The sequence below is a fragment of the Galeopterus variegatus genome, unplaced genomic scaffold, assembly GCF_000696425.1.
Source record: "Galeopterus variegatus unplaced genomic scaffold, G_variegatus-3.0.2 Scaffold3477, whole genome shotgun sequence".
In the NCBI taxonomy this organism is placed as follows: Eukaryota; Metazoa; Chordata; class Mammalia; order Dermoptera; family Cynocephalidae; genus Galeopterus; species Galeopterus variegatus.
Window position 1 is genome coordinate 137529 of NW_007729588.1, and position 17636 is coordinate 155164.

At 38.2% G+C, this 17636-nt stretch overlaps 1 protein-coding gene across 2 annotated transcripts in view; it reads right to left on the minus strand.

Moving 5' to 3' along the window:
- PDE6D (phosphodiesterase 6D, cGMP-specific, rod, delta) overlaps positions 1-17636 on the minus strand; it is a 51255-nt gene that overhangs the window by 32582 nt on the left and 1037 nt on the right. The gene's annotated exons all lie outside the window — the stretch shown is intronic.

A 17636-nucleotide genomic window follows, 5' to 3' on the forward strand; every position in this document is an offset into this window, starting at 1 on the left:
ACAAAAAAAAAAAAAAAAAAAAGAAATTGTTATAGAAAAATAAAACTTTGGCTATAGTGCGAGAAAGGGATAGAGAAGCACTATAAGGGGATCTGCAGAATCTATTTCTCTGCCAAAAACATGTTTGGGAACCAGTACAGCTAATAAACTGAAGTTGGTATAGATTAATAACCACCTTCTATCAACTCCCTCCTGGGGACAGAAGAAAAGATCCCAGGAGTGTAAGTCTCCCCTGTCAGTGCTTTAGGAACCAACAACAAACAGTGAACTATTTGCTCAAATGCTTCTCTTTGTGTACAGAAAAGAGACCAAGAAACTCAAACCTGGGGCCCATTTGGAGCTTTTTGGCAATAACCTGCTGTGAATTTCTAAACTTCCAGACTTCACTACAGATATAACCAAAAAAAGGAAAAAAAAGTTTTTTCCTGAGTGCTTTCCCCTGGAAATTGGAAATGTTTAGTTTTTTTTTCCAAAATGACAAAGTAAACACTTAATATAAAATTTTTCATAAGTCACCACCAGACCTTTATTCCTACAAAATAATTTCTAAAAACAATAAAATAGGAAACCCTTCATATAAAATTATCTGGAACTATTATATAAATCAGCTGGTATACTTTATCAGACAGTCCTTATCAAATGAGCTGTATCTAAGTACATTTCTGTTTAAATGAACACAAGAAACTAGAGGGGAAGACTTTATTACCAAGAAATGGAAAGAATTCTGTTGTCAAATTATTCATGTCACACATCTCTTGGCTATAAGAATCTTTGGCAGAAATGTACACAGTCTTTACATTCAGGACCTATTTACTGTATAACGATGATAGCTCACTTGTATTGTGTACCAGATATTCTGCTTTATCCATATCTAAATTAATCCTCACAATCCTATGAACTAGGCATTATTATTATAGCCCACATATGGATGAAGAATCTGCTTTGGGCTGATAAATACATTGCTCAAAGGTCACAAAGCTAATAGGTGGTAAAGTTGGTTTTTGACTGCCTGATTCCAACCTCCATTCCCCTACCATGCGTTTGACATTCCCAGCTATCCTGCATGCCCAGTTTGTGCCTGGGAGAAACTTGGGAATACAAGATGAATAAGTCATGATCCCTAAGCTCCTGGTATAAGACAACTAGTCCCTCCAGGACATGAGGCTAGAAATATTCCAAATATTGCAGGATACAAGATGCCTTTTGGTGTTGTGGAATGCCAGCTCAGATTATATGCTAGTGTATTCCACAGGTCAGAACTCATACAGTTTTGGGTTCTCTGATTCTGATCTTTTTTATATATCCTTAATGGGTAAAAGACATATTTACAAAAAGGACACATTACATAACTAGAGACACTATTTTCTAGCTCAGGCAAGCTTCCCAGAATTTATTGAATCATATCAAACTATGTGAAACTGATAAAGCCACAACAATATCCAGGTAACAGATCTACTACCAATTGAAGGATTGGTCTCTTTCACATTCAAACGGTAAAAAGTGTTACCTGTATTCAGCCTGGTCCTTGAGAATACATCAGGATTGAGAGAATAGAAATCAGTATAAGATTGAGGTTCTGGTCTCCCTTCTGAGTTTCTATAAAATCTCCAAAGGCTAAGGGAAATCCCACTGATTATGTTAATCTAACAATGGCTATAAAGGTCAATAATTCTTAATCTATGTATCATTTTCAATGTAGACAGATAAAGAAGTTTCACTCTTTTGCACTTCTCAAGTCTACCTTACTAACAGTCTTGTTTAATTTGATAACTGTAGACAGCATAAAGCCAGTGAAAAGGTAAACACTAGCAAAAGACCAGTGGAAACGTAAACACCATTTACAACCTTATCTGGCATCTAGCTATATTCATGGCTTAAAGGTGGTCCTCAAAGAAAGAGGTAGGGCAAAAGAACTAATATTTGAGTACCTACATTTAACATATATGCCAAGTATTGTGCTAAGAGCCCCCCTCTTTTCTACTTCTCAATCTTATCTCATTTAATACTAACACTTACATGAAATAGTGATGCTTCTAGCAGTTGAATACCTCTCTCAGAAACTCAAAACTGGTAAATAACACAGCTAGCACTCAGACAGAGATTTGTATGTACTACACAAGATTGGCTTCAGGCAGCTACACAAGAGTGGCTTCAGTCCTGTGTGAGGACATGCCTCCAGAGCTAGAAGAGCTGAGGGAATTAATGAGAGAGTGAGGAAGGCAAGCAAATCCCACAAATACACCATGGAAATGGTCCTTTTGCCCTTCCTAAGAATATTCTCTTGGGATATGCCTAGCAGAGAATGAGGATGATGTATCCAGTTATTGAAGCTGTACTGATCCACACTGGAAACGAAATCCTCTGATAATAAAACTTCTCTATTACAAGTGGCATTTAAATACTTCGAGCTTAAATATTTCAAAATAATGATCAGCTATGTGTTTGACTATTAAAAAGTAGACTCCTGCTTTTCTACCCCCTGAATGATACCATGAATTTCTTTTATTTGAAGGGGATTCAAGAATTTACAATTTGGGGAGAATTTTAAAAGATGGTGGAATAGACGGTCCCTAGTGTCACTCTCTCCCACAAATCAACCAATTTACAACTATAAAACAGCAATGATAGCCAAGCTGGGGCCACTAGAGTTCAGGGGAAGAGAAGGAGAGACCTATGGAGTGCATGAAGGTGGGAGAAGCCATGATAAGAGAAAGAAAAAACCGGCTCTGATCGTTTCAAATCCTGGCTGTTTCCAGGCTGGAGCTGCTGAGTGCATGGAGCAGGAGACAGTAAAAAGCCACAGCTGTGCCTTCTGGATGAAGTTGCTTGGAGGCAGCAGGGGAGAAGAGGGCCATAGTGGCCCCAAGGCCAGCAAGACCACTAATAGGGTTCCTGTGGACCCACATGGGACCGAGGAGCCAAAACAACTGAAAAAAAGGAGCCACTCAGAGGCCAGTGAGTCATCTCAAGGGACTGGAGCACAGCCCATCCCATGGGAAGTGTTTGGAGCATGGGTGGTTGAGGAGACGGGCGCACCGGAGGAACACGGGCACAGCAAGGACAATTGATCTGCTCCACAACCCATATAGGACCACTCAGAGGAGACTGGTTAGGAATATAGAATTCCATGGGGTGCAGTTTGATGAAAAGACTCAGGCCCAGACCAGAGTTTCTACACAACCCAGGTGCACTGGATTTCACTAGAACCAGAAGTACATATAAAGTCAACCATTAAAACCTGAGTTGCACAAAAAGCCTTCCCTAAGGAATTAGCAGCAAAGCAGCAATTCAGCTCAACCACAAGCTCAAGTACTGGTCCTCACAGGAAGTTCCCCCATTTTAGAAGTAAGCAAAGGACAGCAAATTAATTCCAGCACAGAGTTTGAGTGGTGGGAAGAGCAACACAGAACTGAAAGAAAAACAAAGTACCCACAACCAGAGACAAAGTTTGATATTAACTAGTAAAGGTCTCATTTCACCAAAGAATACTTATAAAACCTAGAAGGACCGGAAGTACCCTGGGCTGCCAAACCAGAAATGGGGGAGGGCTGGGGGCCTCAGTATGCCCCTTGACACCTGCAACCAGTCCTGAGGGGGCTGAGGGCCTTGGCCACACACCCCCAACAAGTGCAACCAGCCCAGCGACAACCACTGAGCCACTGCAAGAAGCGCCCGGGCTCTCCCAAGCTGGGCTGGCGGGAGGCTGAGGGCCACAGTCACAGCCCCCAACATGAGCCACCATCCCAGTGATGACCACCGAGCTGCTGCAGGAAGTGCCCTGGGCTCTCCTGAGCCAGGGTGGTGGGGGGCCTTGGGCCTCAGTCATGCCCCCGCCAACACGAGCAACCAGCCCAGTGACAACCACCAAGCCACAGCAAGAAGGGCCCCAGGCTCCCAAGCTGGGCAGGTAGGAAGTAGAGGCTTTTGCCACACCTCCCTACACCTGCACCCAGCGCAGTAATGACCAAGCCACCGCTGGAAGCCCCCAGTCTCCCCTGTGGGAATGTGGGGGGTGCCACTGGTCTCAAACCGGCCCCTCCTCCTTCCTCCTTCCATCACATTGGTTGGGAAAATATAGGAAAATGGTCAGGGCCCCTCGGATGTTCAGAATCTTGCCAAGCATTTGATGTAAATATGCCCGTGTGCCCAGGTGTTCCTTGGTTATTGTCTAATGTAATTGCGCATGTGCACCCAGGTGTCCTGGATTATGGACTTAAGCATAAAGGATGAGTGGCTCTGATCCATGGTGCCCCCCCCCCCGGAATGCCCCCAGGGGGCCACATGGAGGCCACTACTGCTGCTGGAGGCTGTTGCTGTAAGCTATTACTGCCACTGTCCCCGGGATGCCCTGAGAGGCCGCCACTGCTGCCACTGGACCTGTAAGCTGCTGCTGCTGCTGACCGAGCTCACGTCGTTTGCCAGTAGTTCCCGGGATCTTTCCCAATTACCTAGTGTGGACCTGCATGTGAGGGGTCTGGTGACCCAGTCTGTACAATGGGTTTGAAAGGTCTGAGCCCTAGCCCTGACAATGCAAATGGAAACCTAGTATAACTAAAATAATGAAACATTTTGGCTTTAGTTATGAATTGCTTTAACAATACAATTGGTGTAGCTATTAGCTATTGCTTCAACCCTACAATTGTGTAGCTTTGCAGCATTTCCTTCCCCTTCCCCGTCTCCCCCTCCCTCCCAACTGCTCTGCAACAACATCATAGAATGTAAAAAAATAACGAAATTAAAAATTAAAAAGAAAAATAATAATTAAAAACAACCAAAAAACCTCTCTCTTCCTCTCTTAACTTCCAGAACACCATCTTCCCTAGATCTCTGCCTACTTCTCTAGCTGTACCTCTTCTTTGCTGCCCTTGGATGTTGGTGTTTCCCAGGGTTCTGGCTTTGGTCTTTTGACTTTTTTCAACCCACCTGGGGCCATCTTGCTCAGTACTATGTAAGTGTGGAACTCTCTGAACCTAGAGCTTCAGCCAAGATCTCTCTTTCAATTTCCTATCCATACGAGGGGTCTTCAAAAAGTTCATGGAAAGATTCATATTACCTTTTAATTCCATTTTTCCACAAACTTTAAAAAATACCTGCACCCAAGCTGGGGTAGTGGGGGGCCGAGGACCTTGGCCACCGCCCCCCCGCACACGTGCAACCGGACCAGCAATGACCACCAAGCCCCAGCAAGAATGGCCTGAGGTTCCTGAGCTGAGGTGGTGACAGGTAACGGCTTTTGCCACACTCCCCTTACATCTGCACCAAGCCCAGCAATGACCAAGCCATCGCTGGGAACCCCCTGGTCTCCCCTGTGGGAATGTGGGAGGTACCACAGGCCTCAACCCTGCCCCTCCACTTTCTTCCTTCTTCCATCACATTTCCTCCTCCTTTCCCCTCTCCTTCTCCCTCCCAACTACTCTGCAACAACACATAGAATGTAAAAAAATAATATTAATAAAATAAAATTAAATTAAAAAAAAGAATTTACAATTTGGTTTTAGGAACTGAAGACTTACAATGTTGTAAGCAACTTGAAATTATCTGAATTGACATAGAAAACTTGTTTGTTGCAAAGATTTTGTAAAAAGACTTTTTACTCTATTCAGTTAATCTTATGAGAAGACACAGACAAAACAAGAAAATCTCAGGCAGGGATCTCAGGCATTTGGTAGTATGGTCCATATTACAACATGGAGAGATGCACTAATTCTAAGAGCAGAGATTAATATTTGAAATCAACCCTAGCCAACAGATCTGCTCCTGAGAGCTAGTTCAGATAAGCAGGTTGATATCTCATGTAGAGTAAGTTTTACATATTCAGCAAGATCAAAACTATACTTCTCAGAAATTCACTTAAAGAATTTATTAGTGTATAGCTACCTCACTAGAGAGCCAAATAAATGATGTTCAGAATGATGAGAAAAAGTTTGTTTTACATGGAGGGTAACATTATTGTAGTACTCTTTACTTTCTCACTTAATCATTTCCAGCTTTCCAAAGAAAGCTTCTACTGTACTATTTTCCTTGCCTACTACTGCTATAATCATGCTAACCATTTCATTCACATATTTATTCCCCAAACACGTATTGAGGTAGTACTGTGTATCAGACACAGTTATACTGGGGACTCCACAGCCATGCTACTCAGTGGTAAATAGACTGGTGTTGGTCTGACTATAATCATGCTAACCATTTCATTCACATATTTATTCCCCAAACACGTATTGAGGTAGTACTGTGTATCAGAGACAGTTATACTGGGGACTCCACAGCCATGCTACTCAGTGGTAAATAGACTGGTGTTGGTCTGTGAACCCATTTGCTACCAGTCTGTGACAAGTGTTTAAAAATTAGTAGCAATTTAGCACAGTAATTTGTTGATTCTAATAATAAATGTTTTTACTTTTATTTCATTTGGCATTTTTCTAATAATTCATTTTATTTTATTTTACAAACATATCAGCCTATGAAGGATTAGGAGTAAAAACCTAGTTCTTTGTCAGTGATGGTTTAAGCAGCATTGTTCTAGGACACAGGAAGAATAAGACTTCTGCTCTTGACAAGATCTCAGTCTAATCCTATATGAGTGTCCAACAAAATAAAGTCATCCCATCCTCAGACATACACATTTCCTGAGGAACACAGGAGTTTAGGCTTTGTAAATAGGTTTAGGGAATACTGATTTTTTAAAAATTAGCTACAAATAGGTCGAGAGAACAATACAAAAGGGTGAGATAGGGAGGTAGTACCAACAGAAAGGACAGGATATCAACAGGCAAGGAGGAGAGCAGCAGGTACAACAAACTGCTGTTAGCCTGGGGTGAAGAAATAATGATGGCAAATTAAGGCTTATTAGAGGAAGACATTGAGTCCAGTGTCTGCCATCCACTACATTCTCCAGAGTGCTGTTCCAGTGCCACCTCCTATCCCAGCCACTTGCTTATACCTGCATCACAATACTATCAGAGTGCAGTGTATGTGTGTGTAGGTTTGCAAGTCAAATTCCACTAACATTGTATTACTTATCTTTTTTTTTCCTCAGTGCTCAGCACATAATCAGCACTCAAATATGTGTTGAATCACACTGAGCAACAGAGAACAAGTCAGAAGGGTTAATTAAAATTCTTTCAGGCTGGGCAACCAGAAAGCAAGGTTTATTGAAGTGTCTAGGACCCAAACCAGGAGAGCTGCTCATTCAGGGTTTAACAGGCTATAAAAAGTGCAACGTAAAGCTACAGCTCAGCAAAAAAGCAAAAGAAGAAATAGACCAACCAAAAACACCAAATTTTCCCTAAGGAGAACAGCTAAGTCAGTCAGCTCAATTGCAGGTAAAAACATATTAGAATTTAAAAGCCCATTCTGCATTAAATTTGAATTCATGACTTGGCAGAGTACTTGTAAATTATACATGGGCATGTGGCTCTGATAATTTCAAGGTAAGTAGATTTTTCAGGCAAAATGGCTGACTAAGCATATAATAATATATGCTAATGTCTACCATGGCAGACCAAAGCAATATGAGGCAAAGCTAAAATACCAAGGTCACAGGCATAAAGAAAGACCTCTCCCTCCTCATTCCTTTGGGGTAGAAACAGCTGCAACCACTAACAGTAAACAAAGGGAGTTTCTATTTGGTGGTATCCTGAGCATTTCATCATAGAAATGCCTTTCTGGGCTTTCCTAGTTTTTGGCTGTGGCTTTTTCTTTTTTCTTCTTCTCTTTCTTCTTGTTCTGTTTTTCAACACTCTGCTTTTATGATCTCTCCCTCTCAAACTCTCATCGTTTACTTTCTGAACTCATTTCCTTATCTTACTCCAACCTTATACTTAAATACCACTTCTGTCAAAACCTTCCTTCCATGCTTCTTCCGTTCTAGTGTAGTTATATTGAGCATCCTGTCTTTCAGTACATTCTTAAAAACCAATTCTAATTCACGAACATTTCTTTTTTTTTTCTTTTTTTTTTTTTTCTTTTGTCAATATACACTGTATATGATTATTATGGCCCGTCACCGACACCTCCCTCCCTCCTCCCTCTCTCCCCTCCCCCCCAAGAATGTCCTTTCCGTTTGCTTGTTGTAACAACTTCATGGAAGTATAGTTGTTATATCTTCTTCCCCACTCTCCACCCAATAATTTTCCAGTAATTTTCTCATTTATGGGGCCAAGGTGAGAAAATATAAACAGATCCCTGATAACCCAGGTTTCAGTATCCTTGAAACATTATATGCAGCACTGTAATCAGCGGTGATATCCCTGTGAAATAAAACTCTGGCCCTGGCAAAGCTACTGTGCTTGGAAAGTGTACAATCAAAATTCAGACTGGCCTGGGAAATAGTGCAGGCAAGTAATTTAGTAATGAGAAAAAGATCACTATTTGAAACATAACACAGTCTTCTCACTAGCAATGTCAAACAATGAAAAAAACCTTTCTTTTTCTAGTAGGTCCATTATTCTACCCACGTGTGCAGTTATGTGCCTGAAATTGGTCAGAAACAAGCTAAGGAGACATACTCAAAGGGATTCTTAGAGACTCCCTTTGCATTTCTATTTGCTTCCCAGCACCCCTTAATTGAGTAAGAGATAATACAAGGGTGTGTTCTCAAAAGCGCCACGGGTTATTTCATGTTATTTGGAGGACAGAAACATGGCCTTGAATCCTATCAAAATCCACATTCAGAGATTCCTGAATTTCACCTAGTTTTTAAAAATTCTATAATATTGAGAGGATAATCACCTTCCTCATATTATGATGCTTTTAAAAAAATGAAAGGAGGGGCCAGCCTGTGGCTCACTTGGGAGAGCGTGGTGCTGGTAACACCAAGGCTGCGGGTTCAGATCCTTATATAGGGATGGCCGGTTAGCTCACTTGGGAGAGCGTGGTGCTGACAACACCAAGTCAAGGGTTGAGATCCCCTGACCGGTCATCTTTTAATAAATAAATAAATAATAAAAAAATGAAAGGAGGGGCCAGCCTGTGGCTCACTTGGGAGAGCGTGGTGCTGACAACACCAAGTCAAGGGTTGAGATCCCCTTACCGGTCATCTTTTAATAAATAAATAAATAAATAAATAAATAATAAAAAAATGAAAGGAAAGCTAAAGATGATTTTGGTTTTCAAATGGTACATAAGGTCATCTAGGGGGCTTTTTCTGTTGTTACTCCAACAGCCACAACTACTTCCCAGAGTTGTGAAAAAGGCTTTCAAATAGTCTAAGCTAGAGTAAAAAAGGATCACTAAGACTCCAGTTTACCTGACACCCTGAAACATGAAACCTACAAATTTGCAAAACAGAACACAATCCTGAACTTTAAAGCAAAGATAAATAAATGATTGTAATAATGTAATAGTAAGCATAATGTATTTGAAGAGCTATAGTTTTTAAAGTGAGCTGGCATGTATTATTTCATTCATATTTCATAACATCTCTGTAAGTCAGAAGAAGCAAGCATTATCCTTATTTAGCAGCTATTAAGCGATTTGCACAAAGCTGGACAGCTTAAATAAGTGATTTCCATTATTTAATAAATTCTCTCAACCCACTCAAGCTACACGCCTAATCTCTGTTTTTCTAGGTCACCAGATTTCTTGAAAGAGTAATCTATTCTTGCTGACTTTATTTCCTCATCTATCATCCATTTTCTAATTTGGCAGATTATAGTAATTTGTTTCTTCACATATCTAACATTCTTAAAAAGATCGCCAATAACCTGTAAGGTATCACGGGACTCAGTTGATTCTCAAATATTCATTGAATGAATAAAATTTCTAGCAATTACAAGGACTTGTTTTTGATTCTCATTCTTGACTCTGACTCACTCTTGAAACACTTCTCCCACTAATTTTTCATGCCATCACATTCCATTCTCCCTGTTACACACTCCTCAGTATCTTAAAGATTAAACTTCTTAACACCTACTCATCTCTCAAGATTCTATTCAAATGACAATTCTGAAGTCTTCCATAATGCTCCCAGCAGTAGTCACTCTGAGCTTCCGAAACAGCACTTACCACTACTATGCATTCATTACGTTGTATTCTGACTGTTATTGTTTCTTTCTCCCTTATACAATAAAAATTCTTTGGATATGGAAACTGGTTTATCATTTTATATCTCTTGAGTTTAGCAGATGATCTGCCACTTACAGACTCTGTTAACAAATGTCTGAACGAATAGCCAGTTAATAGGAAGCACGAGGACCGGAACCTAGCTTTTCTGGCTCAGCTGTCTTTGTTCTTTACAGAACAGATGGCTCAAAAGCAATTAAGGCTTATGGTTACATTTCTCACTTTTTATTCTATGAAAGTGCTCAGATTCTCAGATTTATTCCCTTTTTCTTAATTTTTCATTTAGCAGTGACCTGGCCAAGAACCATACTTTCCAAACAGAACTGTCACCAGATAGCAGTGCTACACATGGTATAGTTATGACTATCCTACAATTTGCCTATCCACATTTTTTAATCATAGAGTTATAGAAAAGGAAATAGTCTGTTAGATTCTTATCTCAATCCATAAATACTTAAGGGAATCTTTAAAACTAACCCTAAATGCATATTAACACTCTATAACAAGAACCCTGGATTTGGCTCTAAATCTTACACAAAATATACTTTCACCTGATACTTTTCATAGAGGTTTAAGGAAAAGGTTCCAGAATGAAGCTGAAATAACTTAAGCTGGCCACAAGGTAGCCTTGTCTATTGTGAACAAAGCCAGGAAATGTTCACTTACCTGTGCTAAGGTCCAAAGGGATCATATGAAACATTCTCTCTCCTTTTCCTATTAACAGGATGATCTGAATTGCTCACTTGAAGACCACTTCCTTGTGGAATTAAATTTTTAAAGTAAGTTTACTGGACAAAATGAGAGGGACACAATCTTGTGCTTATCAGACTTGGGTTAATAACCTCCTATGTTTGATCATGATCGTAGCTGCTAATCAGACTCAAACGAATGGCCATCTCTTGTGTTTAAGATGAGAAAAATATGAAAACAAGAATACAGTTATCTGCTGCTTAAATACTTTCTGGAAAATGTTTTTTTCAGGTAAGTCTAATTGTTAAAAAAATTCTTCCTTATCCTGGGCTAAACTCTGCCCCCTGTATCTGAGAGTTGAGGAAAAACAAAAAGGAATATAGGGGATATGACCATAATGGAACCGAGTAATTTTCAAGCAAAAAATAAATCTGACTATGACTTAAATACTCAGGAAAAATTTTAAACTCAAAATCAGTAAAACAGCAACAAAAATAAATTCTCCAGAGAAGATTAATGGTATGCTGTAGAAAACATGAACTTTGTAGAAAAACAATACAAGGCTTAAATTAAGGTTCTGCCTTTATCTGAGTGACAACCTCATCAATCCTCAATCCCTCATCTATAAAGTGGGGATGATAATGTATAGGGTTGTTGTGATAATGCAATAATGTATCAAAGTGTTTTGAAAAACTAAAAAACACTACAGAAATACCAGATATTATCAGGCCACCCTCTTTCTTCTTGTGGCTATATTTATAGTGTTATTTATATTAGAGCTATTTATGTTTAGTTCTCTAGACTTCATCTAAATTCAGAGGTAATAATTGCTCTCCTTGGCTCTGAATCAGTATATCCACAATGTGCTAAACAAAATACTTTATTGATACTGAGTGTCTAAGAAAAGAGTTGTCTGAAAAAAAGGAAATGATATCATATGCTTTAATTACATCAAATCACGCACACACAAAATTTTGCCTGTTTTAGGTGAAGAACATGTCTCAACAGATATACTTGATGAAAAGAGTCCTTGTTGACTAAGAAATCAAAGAATTTCAGTGTTGCAAAAGGGTTTTAGAGTCCTTCTGGAGAGAATCTACTCTAATACATTCATATATGATGCATACACAATTTCCCTCTGCAATACTCTTGATGGACAGGTATCCTAAAATGCTTTATGGAAAATGTCTTTTTTCAAGTAACTCTCATTGTTAGAAACTGGGCTAAACTCTGTCCCGTCATGTCTGACCCTAAGTCTTGTACTTTCTCTGAGCGCAACATAGCACACATTTAATTCTTTCTCTTTAGAACAGTTTTTTAAACTTTAGAAGAGAACACTCATGCCCTTTGCCCAACACTTTTCATCTTTAGGTTAAACTTCTCTCAGTTCCCAATTATTGAGTGTATGGCATATTTCTAGTGCTTCTCCTCTAGCCAGCTCCACCTTGCCCTACCTCACTTCACCGTAGACTAAACAAGCTCTCATATGTGCTCCTATGGCGAGACTATCACTTTCTTTGCCAAAAACTATGTGCTTCTTTAGTCCAATCCATTGAGATCTATATGAATAATGGACTAAGAGAATATATTTGCTTTTCCTCCCAGCTTAAAAATCATTATCAGGTCAAAATGAAAACAGAATGCTGCTCTTGAAATCCTGACAATTTGAGTTTTAAGCATTCAAGCAATGCCTAGCTAGAACAGTTAGGCTGCTAGACAATATGACCTTTAAAATTCCTTTCTATGATGCTAAAGCTCAGGAATAGGAGGTCTATACATTCAGAATTGTCAAGTCCTCCCCTAACATGTGGATTTGTGCATGTAGAATGCTGACAAGTGAGGTCTGTGAGGCAAAAGTGAGGTCAGGTCTAATAAGAATCTTGAGCTGCCAAGCCTCAGCATATGGCTAGCCCTTTATCAAATATAGTGACGATACAACTAGAATTTTCCATGAGAGTCTTACTGTGTTCTGTCTCACTTCTCCACAATTTACTATATTTCACTATAAACCATATACACAATCTTGGAAAGAAACTTAGAAGGTCTGAAGAAGAATAAAAATCTAATTATTCTCCAAATTTCTTCCAAAAATGCACAAGCAGGAATGCCTATTTAAGAATCCTAAGTAACATAATCAATAGGACATTATACTCATTTAATCCATTCAGGATAACAATAACAACTTCTCAGAAAGGAAAACAAGCTACCAATCTCAATCTACATGAAATCCATGACTAGACAATCTGTGATCAAACAGTGCTCGTGGGTTGTATGGCTGGTATGTTTTGACTGCTTTCCAAGAACTTGGGTTGACAGACAAAAACTATATGTTAGGAAGTCATAAACCTCAAATTCATTTTTAACACTTGGCCAAGGCAATTGTATGTACCAGGCAATGCCGACATTCAAGAGCAGTTCAATGGTCTATTCTTAAAAAGGAAACCAAAGTGAAGAGAGATAAAAAGTCAACTATTTTTGACTGGAAACAAAGTCAAAAATAAAAGTGCTATGAGAAAGAGGAGATAGGACCAAAGTATAAGAGAGGAAATGCAAGAACACAAGGGAAAGGTGCTTTCAGAAACTTCCTGAGCCAAACTGGTTTTTTTTTTTTTTGCTAACCAGCCATAAATTGGAATGAGATTCATCTTTAGACAACAAGATATACATTAGGTATACATCACTGCTTATTAACTGAATCATTTCTTCCAAGGCAAAACAGAAATATTACAATTTCTCAGTAAGAAAATATAATAACAGGGCTGGCCGGTTAGCTATGTTGGTTAGAGCATGGTGTTATAACACCAAGGTCAAGGGCGTGGATCCCTGCACCGTCCAACTGCCAAAAAAAAAAAAAAAAAAAAGGCTTTGAGTCCTCTGCTGAGGGTCACAGTGATGGAGGCCATAAGTATGAGCTTAGAGTGCTTGCTTCACTGCAGCTACATGGAAACTTTTGATAGACACCATTTACTCTCCATTGAGGCTACAAACACATACAAATAGAGAACGAGAGTACCCTTTTCCCCCAAAAGTTGCCAACACTAAATATTATCAATCTTTTAAATTTTTGTCAATTAACTGGGAATAAAGGGATAGTCTATTTTTTTAAATAAGGTTAAACATCTCTTCACGTATTCATTGGTCATTTGGTTTTTTCTTCCGGGAACTGTTTGTTCATATCCCTTGTCTATTTTGAGTTAAATACTTATTTTATTGATTTGTAGGGAGTCATTTATATCCTGTATATTATATTAACACCTGGAGTAGAAATAAATAAGTAAATGGAGACAATTATCTAACCTTTTTTAAAAAAAAGCTGAATCACTACTCCATACTTTATACCAAAGCAAATTCCAGATGGATTAAAGATAATGAAATCATAAAAGCATAATCCTTTCTTATGGCAGCCTATCAATTTCTTGATATTAATTTAATAAAGTTATATATTTATGTTGATGAAAAAGTAATTTGAACAGGCAAAACAGTGCATTACAGACTATACTAGAAAACTAGTATAAGAGTAGTGTGACAAATTTATGTCACTGAAAGCAACTGAAAGTAACTATCTGAAAATTATGAATATGGTGAATTTATTAAGTGAAAAAAGTAAGCTATAAAATAATATTTATAATTCCATTTGTATAAAAGCAAATACATTACACATTAGCTGCATTAGAAGGCTATATTAAAATATTAACAAAAGTCATTATAGGTGGCTGGAGTTTGTAATAGAAAAATTAAATACTATTTTAAAAAATGCATTGCTTTTGAAGACATTCCTTCTAAACAGACATAAAGATGTTTAAGCTTCTGGAAAGAAGGGACTGACTCATTCAGTTTTGTATTCTTCTAGTGCAGAGTGCCCTATACATAACAGTCACTCAACAGACCTTTGTTGAATGAATGAAATGGGGAAAGTGGGATTCACAAACATCAATCTCTGCATCAGCTGCTTAAAATAATCAAATCCAAAACCCTTGCAGGAGAATCACATTTGTTCCCCAAGTAATAGTTCATTAATAACTTTTATTTACAATTAGGAAATGGTATGCTTTCAACTAACAAGAAAGAAATGCTAGACTGTTGATATGTATGGCCTGAAAAGAGGTGGGTGGGATGGGGTAGGGCTGATATGAGAAAGAAATCTTACAAATATTTTATTTTTGAAATAACTTATGGCAAATGCAAAAGCTTATACTGAATTCTCTCAAACTGTACCTGATTTATGGGCAATAGATGCTTATTGAATATCTATTATGGGCATATGGAAAAGCTTCTGTGTGAATAAAAAGGACACAAATATTTATAGGAACTTTACATTATGACTTTAAGCACACATACTCTGATCATGACATGCCACCCTATTGTAAACTATACTAAATCATACTATGAAACGATAATAATTAAACCAAATGTGTACTGGCACAGGAAGAGACAAATGGATCAATGAAACAGAAATATTGTAAAAATAAACCCACATCACATAAGGGCCGGCCTGTGGCTCACTTGGGAGAGTGTGGTGCTGATAACACCAAGGCCACAGGTTCGGATCCTATATAGGGATGGCCAGTTAGCTCACTGGCTGAGCATGGTGTTGACAACACCAAGTCAAGGGTTAAGATCCCCTTACCGGTCATCTTTAAAAAAAAAAAAAAAAACCCACATCACATAAAAATTTAGTATATGACAAAGACAGCATTTCAAAATGGTAAATAGAACTGGAACAACTGGCTATCAAAACAGCAGTAGTAGTGATTTCTACCACACATCATATATGTAAATACATAACAGGTAGATTAAAGAGCTAAACACTGAAAAGAGAAGAAAACATAGGATATTTAATCAATCTTGGGATAAGAAAGATCTTAAAAAAGACAAAATGCAGAAGACAGATGGAAAATATTGATAAATTTGAAACAATAATTTAAAAATTCCATTCAACAAAAAAAGGAGAGAACAATACATTGAGAGAAAATATATGCAACATACATAACAGGCAAAGGATTGATATTAAATATATAAAGGACACCTGCAAAGCAATAAGAAAAATAAACAATAGTAAAATGAGCAAAAAATATAAGCAATTCACAGAAGAAAAAGAAATGGCCAAACACAATAGATCTGCAACTTGTTTAACAATATCAATAATAATAGCACATAATATTTACTATGCATTGGATGCTTTTCTAAATGCTTTAGAGATCAACTCATTTAATTTTACCACCTCATGAGATACATACTATTATCCCTATTCTACAGATGAGAAAATAGAGGCAGAGGTTAAAAATGTTGCTCAGAGACACACAACCAGGAGTGCAGGGCTAGAATTACAATGAATGCAGTATCGCTCCACAATCCAGTATAGTTGGATCTAGAGACCCAGAAAAATACAAAAAATATAAAACAAGATATCATTTGTGGTCTAAATTGGCAAAAATAAAAAAGACTTACATAGTCAATGTGGAAAATTGAGTATTGTCAATATTGTTGGTGGGAAAACATAATAGCACTTTCTTTTTATAGTAATAAGCTATTCTTATAGGAACAGATACTCTGAAAGAAAGTTCAGAAAAATGATTTACCCAATAAAAAGTATATAAGAGTCAGGTAGTTTCTCACTAAAACATTAATTTTATTTTTTCCCTGAAGGTAATAGTAAATCCTAAAGCTCCTGCTTTCCTTTTCTCTGAATCCTCAGATGCCAGTAAAGCCTACCAGAGGATGAGCACTCCATTGCTCTTATGCTTTTTTATGTGGCTGTTTCCCATGTGCTTCAGTATTTAATCAGCTCATGTCAAGCTTTCCCTGAAAGCCTGTTTATTGATGTACCAACATCATCATTGAATTGGTTAATTCACCTTTCCTTCTGGTGGACTAACAGTTTTCTGCTCTCTACTCTTTTCCATATTTTCCCTTTAGCCTCTTTCTCAACAGGCTCAAGAGCCAAATATGAAGGTAAGAAGCTCAAACTTTCCTTTTCTACTTTGTTCAAAAGCCATTAAAAAGATCTTTCTCATTTTCAGTAATACGTTAATTCCAATCAGACAAAAAAATGCTGCTTCTGAAATCTCTCAGATCTCCATATTCCCTGGTTTACTGTCTATAGTACCTGTTACATAACAATAAAAATTACTGAAGGGAAAAATAAAGTAAATGTCATAGCTTTTCTAACACTTCAGTCAACCCTATCTACTTACTGGCTCCATTATGAACAGAAACACAGAAAGGTACATAGGGCTAAGAAAGAGGCCGTTACTAAACTTCACTACATAAAGGCACTGATAGTCCGTCATGAATGTCAGTAGGCAAAGGTGATACAGCCTTCAGTTTTTAAAAAAGGCATAGTAAGTTAGTTTCCATTTGTAAAATTTCATTTGCACATCCAAAACCTCCTGTACCTTTTTTGCATTGTGTTCTAAAATTTACTACCAACTTGGTTTCCCAGTATGAGAAAGCAATTACACTTTGCAGAGATGAAATGGGCATTGTGAAAACACAACAGGTGGCTCAGAGAACAGTGCTTTACTAAACCTCCAGGTGAGGAGCCCTAAAGTGATGACTACATTTCCACTGAGAGAGGAATTTAAGACTGTTCCATATTGTACAGATAGGGTGCAAGAAGAGATTAAGGTCATCAGGAAAATGTCAGATTGGAATATACAACAAGATCACAGTTTTTCATCTGCATTATAAGGTTACTGACTAACACTCCATTAAAAGACAAGGCTTCCTTACTACATTAAGAGGCGAAGGTTGCAAAAGCGGCACCACAACAGGCCTCAGGCAATGATTTCCATGTCCTATTATATCCTACCGTGTCCCCAATGTAATCAAATAATTGCTGGACAGCTCCACCATAGCTAGGCGTTAATCACACCAACAGA